The 14,624-nt window shown below is 47.8% G+C and overlaps 1 long non-coding RNA gene across 1 annotated transcript in view; it reads left to right on the top strand.

Moving 5' to 3' along the window:
- The first annotated feature begins 332 nt into the window (after nucleotides 1-332).
- LOC141577182 (uncharacterized) overlaps nucleotides 333-14,624 on the top strand; it is a 29,347-nt gene continuing 15,055 nt past the window's right edge. The window contains exons 1-3 of the long non-coding RNA XR_012505881.1: nucleotides 333-3,099; nucleotides 10,520-10,672; nucleotides 11,430-11,537. This is a non-coding gene — a long non-coding RNA (uncharacterized LOC141577182). The remainder of the gene's footprint in view (nucleotides 3,100-10,519; nucleotides 10,673-11,429; nucleotides 11,538-14,624) is intronic.

The raw sequence follows: 14,624 nt of genomic DNA, 5'->3' as shown, positions 1-14,624 counted from the left end.
CGCCGCCCGCTCAGTCCTGAGGAAAACAAGCTCCGCCCCCAGGGAAGATGCTGGCTGCTGACGCGGACTGCGCATGCGCACCGCCACCTAAGACACGCTGGCTTCGCGCGCCCCCTGCAGGTCCTCGAGGGCGGTGCAGTATGCTCAGAACTCACCATAGAACACATGACCCCTCCCAGCCAGGATGCTAAATCACTGGAAATCTCAGTGCCCTGGCCTCTTTGTTGATGGCACTGGCGATGCGCTCATCCAGCCATGCCTGCTCTCTTGCCTGGCACATGCCTCAGTCTTTGGAATCCCGCCTGAATCAGATTCTGTTCTGGAGGAAGGACAGGTGCAGAAGAATCTCAAAATTCCAGACTTAGAAGATGATCAGGAACCCAAACTCAACTCTGTCAACTCCCTGGGGTCCCCTGAGGAGTGTGGTTTTCTCAGAACCATCTGCCCTGTGTCAGGAGCAGACCAAGCCTCAGGTAGCTTAGAGAGGCTATCATGCAGCACATGCTTTGGACGGTTCTCAGTTCTGACCTGCATGATCTTGAGACCCTTCTGTAACTCCTAACACTGTTTTCTCATACCTATAGTGATGGTTATTAACGACTGAGTTAATCCTCTTACAATGCTGAGGTGCTATTGTTCCTTGGAAAACAGAATATTTTGAAGGGATCAACTGTTTATCACTTCCCCCTAATTAAGTATGTGTTTAAAATTAGAAATGTTTCAGGGGGCACTCAGGTCCTCCTCTTGCACCAGTTCCTGGTGTTGGCAGTTTCTGCTCTGAGCTCCAGATCCTGATCCTGCCGGTGGTCTATGTTGATGCCAGTGTGTGCATGCTCTTCCTTGTGCACCGGTGTGGAAAGGAGACAGCCCTTCCCCTACATGAGGCTGCAACATTCTGACACTCAAAGCAGGCACAATGAAGAATCAGCTAGAGACCCCGGTACCAGCTGTCCTAGGTAGAAACATCACCTTCACCACAGTGTTCCTGTGCTCCTATCAGGCCTTCACTACTCCCAGCAGGCCATGCATGAGCAGTGTGACAGGTGACTGCCTGTCCCAGCACAGCATGGTGGTGATGATCCCACCTTATCTGTTTGTCTTTGGAGTGTCCCCACACCTCTCTGAGCTTCACTTTGCTCTTCTCACAGGCAGGCTTGTACAGGCATGAACCTCACAGTGTTATGATAGGTAGTCATGGTAGCTGCTCACCCAGTGGCAGGCTCTGCCGAGAAGGCTGCTGGGAGTGCTGTGTGTCTTCACACTTTTCCTTCACTCTCCCCAATGAAAACACTCTTGGCCTTATCCTTCCCTGGCCTGTGGCCTTTCTGTGTTTGCAAAAGAACATGGAAACAATCTGTTTGCAAAGAAGTTTTGAGGTTCTGTCCATCTGGTCCAGGAAATGCTGACTCTGCTAGATGTGCTGTTGGGTGGGCTCTCATGGGAGAGGCTTGGGCAGGACTTCTCTTGGCAACAAGCTGCCCCACCCAGGCCTTTCCATGATCCAGACTCCTGGGACCAGGTTGCAAATCCCCAGCTCCCCACTTGTCAACAATGTGACCTGGGCAACTTTCTCAAACCCAAGCTTTGTCCACCCAAGGTCATCAGAGATGGGGGATAACAGGATGTCCTGCACAGAGTGTCTGTGCAGATTAAGTGAGGTAGAACAGACAGAACAGTGGTGGGGCCTGGCCCATTGGTTGGCAGAAGGGAGCTCACCATGTTCAGCAATTTCCGCGGGTCACCCAGCAATCTGCCCAGAGGCTTAGCCACTCCATCACTATCATGTGTCTGAAGTCCACTTAACCACATGGGAGAGAAACAAACACATATTCTGAGTTTAGCTGCCACAGGGAAAAGTGTATCTGAGCGGGGAGTAATACCAGAGGGTGATCAGGATGGTGGAAGATGCCCCCTGAGTTTGAGCAGACTGGAGCTGCCCTCCAGAGCCTGGGGTTAGTGAGTATGGGCTTGTAGAAATGCCTCTCTCCTTTACCCATCAATGCTAGGTCCTGCTGGTACTGAGTCCCACAATCGGTGTGCTGCTAGTGCCCTCAGCACAGAGAAAAACCCACAGGTTCCCACAAGGCTTCGGCCATGTCCTCTGCTTCCTGAACCCCCATTCTGGTGACCCCACCTGGGATGCAGAGATGAGGTGAGGCAGGGGCTTGTGCTGTCAACACCACTGCTCTACCCTGGGAATCTGACACACAGTAGGTTCTCAGTAAGTCATTGTTGAATGAACAGCAATACTGGGCCAACTTTCTGTGGGTGTCTGTGCCCCCAGATCAGGGACCCCTCAGGGCCCACCTCACAAGTGACATGAAAATAATAATGCCACCAGGAGCAATAACAGTTCCTCAGAATAAGTGGGCTTTTCCAAGCACTCTCCACCTGTTGCAAAGGCCTCCCAGCAGGGAAGTGGGCTGTCAGGGGCAACACTGCACTCTCCACTGTAACAAGGAGAAAGCCAAGGGCCACAGAGAGGAATGCCTTTCCAGTGTCACTGCTCACTTTCCCACCTTTTGGGAGACTGGGAGGCTTTTCTACTTCATTCTGGCTCTGAAGCACCAATACTGTTTGGACATGCCTCCCTCCCTGGAGCAGGGAATCACTAAGTGACCTGTCACTTGTCACCAAGCAGACAGGCTCATTTCAGCTCATTGTGCCACCTGCAGGTTGTACTAGTAGCAGGATCCTCTGGGAGACATCACAGTCTCCCAACCTGAAAACAGGTGAACAGCTCACAGGTTTCCTGGAGAGGATGGTCACATGGCCTTGATCTGGCCAATCAGCATTTTCCATCCTCCCTGGCCACTGTGATTGGCTCAGGGCTGGGCACCAGCCCAATCAGGCTCCACGGAGGTCAGGCCTAGTTACTGGAATCCTGGGAGCAGAGAAGTTCTATTTCAGTTGGGAGTTGAGGGGTGATGATGTCAGCCTGTGGCAGTTGGTGACTATCTTGCTCTCATAAAGGCAGAGCCATGTGAAGATGACACCAGTGGCAGAGCCCAGAGGTGGGGAAGGATGACTTCTGGTGATGTCACTGAGCACCAGGTACAGCCCTGCCTGAAGCTATCTCCCTGTGGATGTCTCAGTTAGGTAAGTCATTCTCTCCTGCCCTGTTTGCTTCTTTAAGCCACTTTGGTTTTCTGTCACTGGTTTTAAGAAAAAGTTTGACTATTCCTTCAAGCTGGATAATTGGAGACCCTGGAACTGCAACAGTGTGGTGACAGGCAACAATGTGGCTAATAGACTCCAGAGGCCTCTGTTCAAACGGGGGATTGTAAATGACAAGGGAGAGTACACATGGCCTCAGTGAACAGACTTGCTAGTGGTAGCTCGCAGTTCCTGGATATTAGAGTGCATGCAATCAGCCAAGTCTCAACTCTGCTCTCACACCTGCTAACTCATACATCTCCTCTCCCACCTGCCCGGCCTAGGGGGGCTGGACACCCCCGGGCACCTGAAACAGCCCAGGGCTTTGTGTTGTAATTTACACAGGCTGCCCCCACTTCTGAGGGTAAGGGTGACTGGGTTCCAGTTTACAGAGAAAACAGACTAGACGGTCTCACTGGTGAGCTGTGGGGGTGGGACCCCAATCTACCATCTGACCTATGACTTCAGAGTGGACAGCCTCCCCACCCTCAGCCAGGATGCTTGCTAAGCCTAGGGGCTCAGGAGTCCTGCTCCCTCCAGCACCCCTCCTGGAGGTGAGAGTGGGGGTGGCTCTGCCCTATAAAACATTCACCCCTGCAGGGGCACACGTGTGACCTCACAGTCTGTCATCCCTTCCTTATGACCTGGACCTCCTTGGCAGGGCATGAGAGGTGCCTTGATGTGTGAGAACTGCAGTTCATTGGTGCATACGTGGGCAGGTGCACCATGTCTGAGAGGACAGCACCCCAATTTAAGCCCCCTCCATGCTCAGATGATTACATCCTGGAATTGAGGGGTTCCCAGGGGTCAGGTGGCCAATTCTGGCCTTAGGGGCAAATTCTTATCACCCAGGGGGCTAATTTTTAAATTAAATTACACATTTACAATTCAATAGTCAAGCCCCTTTCTCAGCAGCCTTGTAGCCTCTCAGCTTTTACCCCTCGCTGTGACCATGTTCTTAGCTTCAAATTGAGTGCCATTATGTACATGAACATGTCCCTGTCATGTGTCACCTTCAGAGTAAGGGGCCACCCAAAACTCCCCTCCCTTCCCCTTGTCGATACCTCCACACAGGGAGTAGGGCCCTTTCGATGCAGTTGTGCAAATGTGTGAGCTAAGGGTTTAGAATGATCAGGCTAGGAGGGGTCTGCCCCACATAGCAGGGCAGGTGGGCTGGCAGGGGGTGATGGTTCACTTGTAAAACTCAGCTGGTGTCAGGCAGCGACAACAGACTGGCAGCCAAGGGCTCAGCTGGTGCAGAGTAAGCGGATTAAATGTGTTCACCCAGACGCCTCGGGGATGGCAGCCCTGGAGTAAGACTACAATTGAGGAAGGTGGAGGGTCCCCACTGCCTGGACCTCAACCTTCTAAAAATCAGGACTGAGATGTGGCTTTGAAATCAGAACACTGTGGTTCAAAGCTTCCCCCAACACTTGGTCAATAATTCAAAGCAAATGAGCCTCAGTTTTCTCATGTGTAAAATCGGAACATTGAAGCCTCTCCCTCTGAGGGTGTGGAGGGAAGTAAATGCGGTGACAGCAGAGCACAGGAGCTGTCTGGGCTGAGCCTGCACACAGGCAGGCCGTTGTTGCTGCCATGACCACCGTCTTCCAGGGCAGGGTCTGCACACTCTCCCTGTGAAGGTCCAGACAGTAAACATTCTAGGCTTTGAGGGACCTACAGTCCCTGTCACAACTACCACCCTCTGCTGTTGGAGGACAAAGGCAGCTCCTGCAGTAGGTAATCCAGGCTCGCACCCCCACTTCCTGGGATAAGTATTCCTGAGATACAGTTGTCACATAACTTTGTTGGCTTTATGTGTGCAGCATAATGACTTGTTACATGTGCATATTGTGAAATGATCACTGCATTAAGTTTACTTGACGTCTGTCATCACCCATAGTCACACACTATTTTCCTTGTGATCTGAAATTTTAAGAGGTACTCTCTTAACAACTATCAAATGCACAGCGCAGTGTTGTTAACTACAGTCACCTTGCAGTACATTATGTCCCCAGGACTTGTTTATCTTCTAACTGGAAGTTTGTACATTTTGATTATCTTCCCGAATTTCAATCACCCCCTGACTCACCTCTGGCAACCACCAACCTGATCTCTGTTTCTATGGGTTTCGGTTTATTTTGTAGATTCCACATATAAATGAGATCATAGGTATTTGTCTTTCTCTGTCTTATTTATTTCACTTAGCATAATACCCTGAAGGTCCATCCAAGTTGTCACAAATGGCAGGATTTCATTTTTTTAATGTCTGAATAAGATTCCATTATATATACATATATATGCGTCACGTTTTCTGTATCCATTCATCTGTTGATGGACACTTAGGTTGTTTACATATCTTGGTTATTGTAAATAAAGATACAGTGAACGTGAGGGTGCAGTTGTCTCATTGACATAGTGATTTCATTTCCTTTGGATATATTCCCAGCAGTGGACTTGCTGGATCATATGGAAGTTCTAATTTTAAATTTTGGGGGAGTCTTCTTACTCTTTTCCAGAGTGATGGCACCAATTTACATTCCCACCAACATTGCAGAAGTTTCCTTTTCTTCACACCACCACCATCACTTGTTATCTCTTGTATTTTGATGACATCCACCCTGACAGGTGGGAGGGGATATCTCATTGTGGTTTTGATTTGCATTTCCCTGATGGTGAGTGATGTTGAGCACCTTTTCATGTACCTGTTAGACATCTGTGTGTCTTCTTTGGAAAAATGTCTATTCAGTTCCTCTGCCCACTTTTTAAATCAGATTGCTTGTTTTTTTGCTGTTGAATTGTAAGAGTTATTTATATGTTTTGGGTGTTAACCCCTTATCAGATATATAGTATGAAAGTACTTTCTCCCCTTCTGTCTGTTACCCTAACCTCTGCTTTCTGGATGACAGGGGTCCAGGCACTTGGGAATCTCTGTTTCTCACATGTTTCCAATGGTGGGGGGTGAGGGCTGTGTTGTGATAAAACTGCACAACCGTGGGTCACTACCCCTTCTTTTAGAAGGTGGGCTCTGAAGAGTGCAGTGTGGGCAGGGATGTTTCCCTGAAGTCATCATTTGGATGGTCATGTGCCCTGGAACTCACATCTTCTAGCCCGGATGTGATGGGGGAATTTGCAAAGGGAGGACCTTGAAGCTAAGAGACTGACCAGGTGCTCTTGTGTCTTGTTGGAAGGACCTGGAAACAAAGTTGTGTGGTACAGGGACTCCTCCAGGTCACAAGGCTCAGTTCAGACTTCTGGGATGCAGAGACCTGCTCTGAGCCACTGTCACTGAGGAGGGAAGGGCCTCAGGCAGGAGGGAGTGGTTGCTGGATTTCACTTGCCCTGTTTGTCAAGTATCAGCTCTGGTGATGTGTGGCACATGGGCTTAGCTTTGGGCATGTAAGAGGAGAGGTTCCTGGGGAAGGCCTGGCTTTTTCCTCTGATTGAGGTCCTACTGTGTGCCAAGAACAGCAGTCCTCTGAGTCAGAGATGGAAAGCCAGGCACAGAGAGGTCAGGGAGTTTCCAGGTCACACAACATTAGGGGCATCATTAGGGTCTGATGCAGACCTGACGCCCAGCCTACATTCTCTCTCCTTTCCCAGGACCATCATGATCCCACATGTCAGCATCACCCAGAGAGGCCCAGGTATGGGCACTGGGACATTTCCTGCCTAACATTCCAGGAGCCTTAAGAGGGAGGACAAGACACTTCCTGAGTCCATGATGCCCAGAGGCTGCTCTCAGCGAGAGGCCCAGCACACACTATTGGATGAATCCTAGCTCTGTCCTGAGTCGCTCTGTCCTCCCTGCCTCAGTCCTTCTGCCCACATGGGGCTGGAAACAGCAGCCACTTCACAAACGTCTAAGGAAACTCCAGGATCCTGGAAGCAGCGCCCTCACACAGGGAGCACGGTGGGGTCAGCCTCCATTGTCTCCTTAACTTTTCCTCACCTCTTTGCTGGATGAGGAGTCCTATCAGGGCCCTGGCTTGTCCCTGTTCTCACCCCAGATCAGGGTCCAGCAGGTGGTGGTGTCCAGGCTGGACTCTGTCCTCTGCCCCTTCTGGGCACCCTCATTCCCTACACCTTGGCTGCCTGGACACTGTCTTCCAGGGGCCACTCTGTGCCTCCCAAACCTACCTAGCATCCACCCACCCTGGGTTACTCCATCGCCCTCTGGCCCTTGGACACACACCTACTCCGTGTTGAGTGGAAATGAGGTGACGGACATGCTGGGCCTCCTGGACAGTGTGGGGAAGCCCGATATCCCCATCCTGCCCACCGCCCCAAGAGCCCAAGTTGGGGAGAGGGTGTGCCTCCATTCATACTCTGATTTGCTCAGATTCTCAGCACCTACTTTGCTGGGTGGATATGGGGGCAGAGGGATGATGTAAAAGCAGGAGACCTGGACAGCAGAGCATGAGAAGGGGGCTAGCCCAGGCTGGTCTCATAACCCCCTTAGCCTTGGCTTTCTCATCTTTAAAGTGGGACAGACTATTGTGAGGTGAGCAGGATCCTGACCCATAGTCAGGCACTGTCCTACACGCATAAGAGAAGATCACTGACTCCTCATGAAAATCTGTGGGGCAGGGACAGGCGTTATCACCCATTTCTGCAGAAGAAGTAACTGAGGCACAGAGAGAACAGGGGAGGTGACCACCCCAGATTACAGAGCCCAGGCCATCTGGTTCCAGTGTCCAGGCTCATGGTCAGTGCCCACTCTGGGTTTCCTTCCTCCCTTCACCCTCCACTGGGACCCATGGCTGCAGCCTCATCTCAGTGTGATTGTTCATGGGGAGCAGGATGGGGGCACAGAGGGCCCGTTTCTCTGAGCACTGCTTTCCCAGAAGGCTCAAGGGGTTGACTGTATTCACTACTGGACACCCAGGCCTGGGCCCAGGCCAGCCACACTGCAAGGCCTGAATCAATGATGAGTGAATACCGGGACCTCTGCATGTACCTGCAAGTTGCTCCCATTTCCTCATCTCCACGTCTGGCTACCCGGCCAACAACTTATGTCATCAGGCCTCTGCCAGGGACAGTGAAGGGGACCAGAGCTGCTCATCTGGGGACAGGGAGCCTCAGGGGCCCTGTGTCTGTCCCAAGCATCTCCTGGGCCAATTCACAGGGAAGCCCAGCCAGCTTCCAGGAACAGCAATCAGGCCCCAATCCCAGGGGTGTAGAGTAGGTCTTGAGGGGTGTTTCCTGAGACTGACTTTGTGTATGAAGGGGTCCTGGGGGTCAGGCTGCTTTCAACCTCCATTCCAGGCCCATACCCCTGCTGGCAGCATGGAGCTAGTCATAAAGGACACAGGCTGTGGGTCCAAGGCTATAGCAGGGCTCTGCTCCCTCTCTGTGGCTCAGTGTCCTCATTTGTAACAGAGAACTAGTAACAGGGCAATGGGAGGGCTCACTGAGACCCTCCTCTGTGGCTTTGGTTGGACACTGCCCTCTCTCTGCTCAGTGCCCTTCTCTGTAATAGAGAACTAGTAACATTTTTCTTAGCCCCTTTTGGCCCCATTTTTCTGAGTCTCTTTCCACATTGAGCCCAGGGCTTTCACAGAGATCACAGACTTGGGAGGTAATCAGAGTGTGGTCTCAGCCCTAGTGGTCCCAACTGAGGCCAGAGGAACTTCAGGAGGGGTGGGAATCCAGAAGTGCTTCATGGAGGAGGTGAGATCTGAGCTGTGTCCCCAAGGATGAGCTGTCATCCAGCTGAGGCCTGGCACTAAACAGGACACATATACATGGTGAATGAGGGTGTGAATGAATGAATGGGCACCCCTCTAACAGAGAGTGAGGGGGGAAGTCCCCCAGGCCAAAGCAGGAAACACAGGGCACCCTGGGGGAACAGAGGGCGGGGCTGCAGTTTGATGCCTGCCTCACCCTTTATGGGTGTCTTGCCCCACTTTAGCCTGTGTTCTGGTGGATTGGGAGCCCTTGCCTCTCCTCTGCTCCAGGATCCTGCTCTTCATTCCCAGCAACACCCGCCTGTGTCACCTCAGTGTCCCCAAGTGGACCTGGACCTGTCTTGTGGGAGATTGTGAAGAGGGATTTGGTGCGCAGCCCAAGACTGAAGTGGGAGGGAGAGGATAATAGGGACCTCCAGAGGGGATCATGGGCTGGGGGAAATCGGAGGGGTGGGGAAGGCAGAGACTCAGGGCTGAAGGATCCTGCTAGTGGTGGCTCCTTCACAAGGGGCTTCACAGGGAGGAAGCATTCATGGGGTAAAATCAGAGCTCAGTTTGGTGCTTGCTGACATGGAACAGCTCATCACAGAGACGTCCAGAGGAGCTGGATATAGGGAACAAAGGTGCCACTGATGTCAGGGTCAGAGCCTGAGACCCAGATGAGGTGGGGCGGTGGTGCAAGGTAAGGGGCTTGAGGATGTCAAGATGTTCATTCATTGGGGTCCTCAGGGTGGGGAACTTCATGTTCATTTCACATGGTGCCTGACAGAGCTAGACTTAGGGAGCTCACTGAGTAGACACGTGCTGACAACCTAGAGTCTCCTGTTTCCACATAAAGTCCCTGGTGTGAAGCCAGCTGGCACTCTTTAGAGTCATACACCCTCACCCCTGGGCTCTCTGTGTGCCTAGAGCCCAGTGGCAGTTTACCTCCCACTCCCCACTGCAGGACCCTTTGCACACCTGCATTTCCACAAGCTATAAAACATCTTCTCTTGCTGTGTGTTTACCCTATGAAAACTCATTGCCCTAGGAAGAGAGGCCTCACATCCTGCCCTTATTAAAGTGGTAAAGCCTGTTGTTCAGAGAAGCCCCTGTCAGATCTCACAACCAACCAGGTACCTGTGCATGAATTGATCATGCAGCCCCCTCCTCCTTGTGTGCACAGCACCCCCCCCAATAACAGACCCCACAAACTCAACCTTGGCCCTCGTGTAGGCACCTCTTGCCTGTGTGGCCTGATGTTGCCTATAGCAGTGTCCCTATTAAACTTTCCTAAACCCTTCTCAGATGCTGGTAATTCTTTACCAACCCAAGTAACTAGCCCGCCATTGTGCCCACAACACCTGAAACAGAATTGGTTAAATTATGCAGATTGATGATGCAGGTTAATTTGCTATAAAGGTGAAATCAAGGTTTACAAATAAAAGCAACATACATACTCACGGCAGGACTAAGAACTCACACGGATAACTAAGACCCTCCACGCGCATCCCACTGTGGCCTCAGGGCCTTTGCGCTGGCTGCTCTTTCAGCCAGGATCTCTCTCTGCCTGCTTCTTAAACACCTCCAGGAATCTGCTCAAATGTCCTCCCTGACCTTATTTTTCTCCATGGAACATATCACCTCCGGACACTGTGCATATTTTACTTAATTTTCTCTGTGTCCCCCACCAGGCTGTCTGCTGCATGAGAATGGAGACCTGCCTGCTTCACTACCTGCTATGCCCGGTATCTGGAACCCGCCCAACACACAGTAGGACGTCAGCGAATGTGTGACGGGTGTGTGATCACTGTAGGCCACAGACAAAAGTCTTCCCAGTAGTGATGGTAAGAGTCATTCATTCTCTACTTACTGAGCCCTACTGTGCACTGGATACTGACCTGGGTGGGAGGCATGCAGTGGATGAGACACAGTGAGCAAACACAGCATGTTAGGAGGGACACGTGCTCTGGAGAGCACACAGGGCTGGGGGAAATCAGGAGTGCAGGAGTGGAGGAGAAGAGGGCCAGGTGGAGACAGTGGTGGCAGAAGAGAGAGAGAGGTGGGGCCCAGGTCTTGCAGGGCTTGATGGCTCCTGTGAGGGCTTTTCATCAGGGCAGAGGAACCATGGCTGGGCGTGGAGCAGGGGCCCGTGTCCTGAATGCTATGCAGGAAATGGAGAAGTTGTCTGCTGGGGAGATGTGCGTGGAGAAGGCTGTCCCTGTAGACTGTGCAGGCAGGGAAGGCTCCTCTGAGGGGGTGACATCTGAGCTGAGCCCTTGTATGGACCGTGTTTCCACCTTCTGTAGACTGGATGCTTTCGTCTGCCCTGCAGGCCTATGCAGGACACACCCTGTTCTCAGTCACCTGGACTTGGCCTCCTGCCTCCCTTGTGGGCCCTCCCACCCCAGAAGGAGTCCTTCTAGATCTAACGTACTACCTCCTCCACTGGACTTGGACTCACACTGAGCCACTGTCCACCTGCCCAACTCACCCAGAGTCAAGTCCAGACACTTGGGGGAGCCCCTCCACCCTAGAGCCCATGAACTTACTCAAATGGCCAGTCCTCAGCCTGCTCACATGCCTCACCCTCCCCTCCTGCAGAAACCCTGTGACAGATCCTGTCCACAGCACCCTGCTCCTCCAATCCTGACCCCAGGCTTTCCCATGGTGTGTGACCCTGCATGGGGTGCAGTCCCCTCCTCCAGTCTGGTGAGTAGAAACTACCTTTTCTTTTTTCTTTTGTTAATATATTTATTTTTTAATTTTTATTTTATTGAGTTATAGTCAGTTTGCATTGTTTTGTCAATTTCCAGCATAGAGCATAATTTTGTCAATTGTGTTTACCCTTTCAAGAAACCATCTCTTGGCTTGATTTTTTCAAATGTTTCTAATATCTCTACTTTATTTATTTCCTCCCTGATCTTTATTATTTCCTTCCTTCTGCTTACTTTTGTTATTTTTTGCTCTTCTTTTTCTAATTCTTTTAGGTGGTAAGTTTGATTGTTTATTGCAGTTGTTCCTCTTTTTTCAGGTAGACCTTATTCTCTCGCTATAAACTTCCCTCTAAGCACTGCCTTTTCTGGGTCCCATAGGTTCTGTGTGGTTGTGTTTTCATCATCATTTGTCTCACTGTGTTTTTTTATTTCTTCTTGATTTCATCATCCACCCTTTTTTTTTTTTAAAGTAGTATGTTGTTTAATCTTCATGCTGTCATTTATTTCTCCTTTATTTTTCTGTAGTTAATTTCTAGTTTTATGGTATTCTGTTCAGAAAAAGTTGCTTCAAATATTTTCTATCTTCTTCAAATTGTTAATGCTTCTTTTGTGCCAAAGTATATGATCTATCCTAGAAAATGTGGTTCGTGCACTTGGGAAGAATGTATATTCTATTTTAGGGAAATATAATGTTCTGAAAATATTAACCAAGACAAATTGTTCTATTTTATCATTTAATTTCTATGTTGTCTTATTAATTTTATGTATGGAAGATCTGTCCAGTGATGTTAATGGATAGTTAAAGTCTTCTACCATGACTGTATTCCGATCAAATTTTCCCTTTTTATCTGTTATGTATTTAGGTGCTCCTATGTTGGGTTCATATATGTTAATGAGTGTAATATCTTCATCTATGACTCCTTTAATCATTATAAAATGTCCTTCTTAATCTTTCTTTATAATCTTTGTTTTAAAGTCTATTTTATTTGAAATCACTGTTGATATTCCTGCTTTCTTGTCACTTCCATTTTTGTGGAATAACTTTTTCAATCCTCTCACATTCAATCTATGTGTGTCCTTCTCCCTAAAGTGGGTCTCTTGTATACAGTGTATTGTAGATACTTGCTTTATTATCCACTCTGCACTCTATATCCGTTGATTAAAGCATTTAGTCCATTGACATTTATAATAAATATTGATACATATGTGTTTATTATATTTTGAACTTTGTTTTGCAGTTGATTTTGTATTTCCTCTTTGTTCCTTTCATTTTCTTTTTGTGGTTTGATAATTTTCCTTTTTATTATCTTGGTGTCTTCTTAGTTTTGTGACTCTATTGTAAATTTTTGGCTTGTGGTTACCCTACTTTGTACATATATTAACCCATTACTATATCTGTTTGTTTTAAACAGATAGTAATATAAGCTCAAACTCATCCTACCAAGAACAAAAGAGAGAGAGAGAGAGAGAGAGAGAGAAACCTGTATATTTTCTTGTTCGCCTCCCCCACCCTTAATGATTTAGTTGTCCTCTTTTATGATTTCATGTTTATTCTGTTGTAATTCATTGTAGCAATCACCTTTCCAATCATGGTTTTCTCCTTTTTGTAGCATCCTGCTTCTTTTCTGTTTAGAGTAGGTCTTTCAATATTTCCTTTAGCATAGGTTTAGTGTTGCTAAATTCTTTTAGTTTTTGCTTGTCTGTGAAGTTCTTTATCTCTCCTTCTATTCTAAAGGATAGCCTTGCTGGATAAAGTATCGTAGGCTGCATCATTTTTTCATTCAAGACTTTGAATATTCCTTGCCCCTCCCTTCTGGCCTGTACTGTTTGTGTAGAGAAATCAGCTGAAAATCTTATGGGGGTTCCCTTGTATCTCATTCTTTGTTTTTCTCTTTCTGCCTTTAGAATCATTTCCTATTCTCAAACCTGGTCATCCTAATTGTAATATGTCTTGGTGTGGGTGTGTTTGGGACCTCCTTGTTTGGGACGCTCTGTGCTTCCTGTACTTGGATATCTGATTCCTTCTTTAGGTTTAGGAAGTTTCCAGTCATGATTTCTTCAAATACCTTTTCAATCCCCTTTGTTCTTTCTTCTCCTTCTGGGACCCCCATTATGAGTAGGTTGGCATGCTTTATGTTATTCCATAGGTCCCTTATATTGCTTTCATTGGTTTTTATTTGTTTTCTCTGAGCTGTTATGTTGTCCTGTCTTCTAAGTCACATATTCATTCCTCTCAATTATCTAGCCTACATTTTACAGCCTTTAGCTCAACTCTCATCTCAGCAAATGAGTTTTCCAATTTTCACTGGCTCCTCTTTAGAGTTTCAATTTCGTTTTTTGACATATTCTCTGTCTCTATAGACAATCTCTTTTAGTTTCTTCAGTACTTTGATCACTCCTTTCTTGAAATCATCTAGTAGACTATCAATGTCTATTTCATTGATTGTTCTTTCAGGGGATTTATCTTGTTCTTTTAATTGAGAGAGGTGATTCTGCTTCTTCATCTTGCTTATATCTCTCTGGCACTATGGCTTATGGAGTATCAGTTATCTACTGTCGTCCTTTAGGAGTTTATTTATTTATATAAAGTGGATGCAGAAATAAAACTAAGCACAAAGAAATTAGTTTTAAAAGCAGTATAATCAATAACAGAAGAACATATTGAAACAAGATAACAATTGATTTGGGATGAATTTTTAAAACATTAAAGGAAGAAAAATATTTGAGAACAGAGTATAATCATAACAGAAGAACAAAACAAAGATAAAAATGAAATTGGACAAATTGAAAGATAATAATATAAGTATTTTAAAAGAAAATTTTAAAAGGGATTAAAAATAGAAATATAAAAATTATTTAAGAAGTAACATTTAAAAAGTAAAAGAAAATAGAACAGAAAAAGAAGAGAGGATGTTCCCGTGGAGATTGTGTGCCCTTAATAATTTTATCAAGAGGTCTTTCTTAAATAAGTGAGGTTGCCAAGTCTTACTTCTGTGCCTTTTGTCTGTTATCCCTTTGGTTACGGATGTGGCCGTTAACCTGTTAACCAGAGCCTACCCTGGTTATTGAATGGGGACTCCTA

This window comes from Camelus bactrianus, chromosome 3 (genome assembly GCF_048773025.1).
Source record: "Camelus bactrianus isolate YW-2024 breed Bactrian camel chromosome 3, ASM4877302v1, whole genome shotgun sequence".
Classification (NCBI taxonomy): domain Eukaryota; kingdom Metazoa; phylum Chordata; class Mammalia; order Artiodactyla; family Camelidae; genus Camelus; species Camelus bactrianus.
Note: the sequence above shows the minus strand (reverse complement) of the source record. Positions and strands in the feature narration are given on the sequence as shown.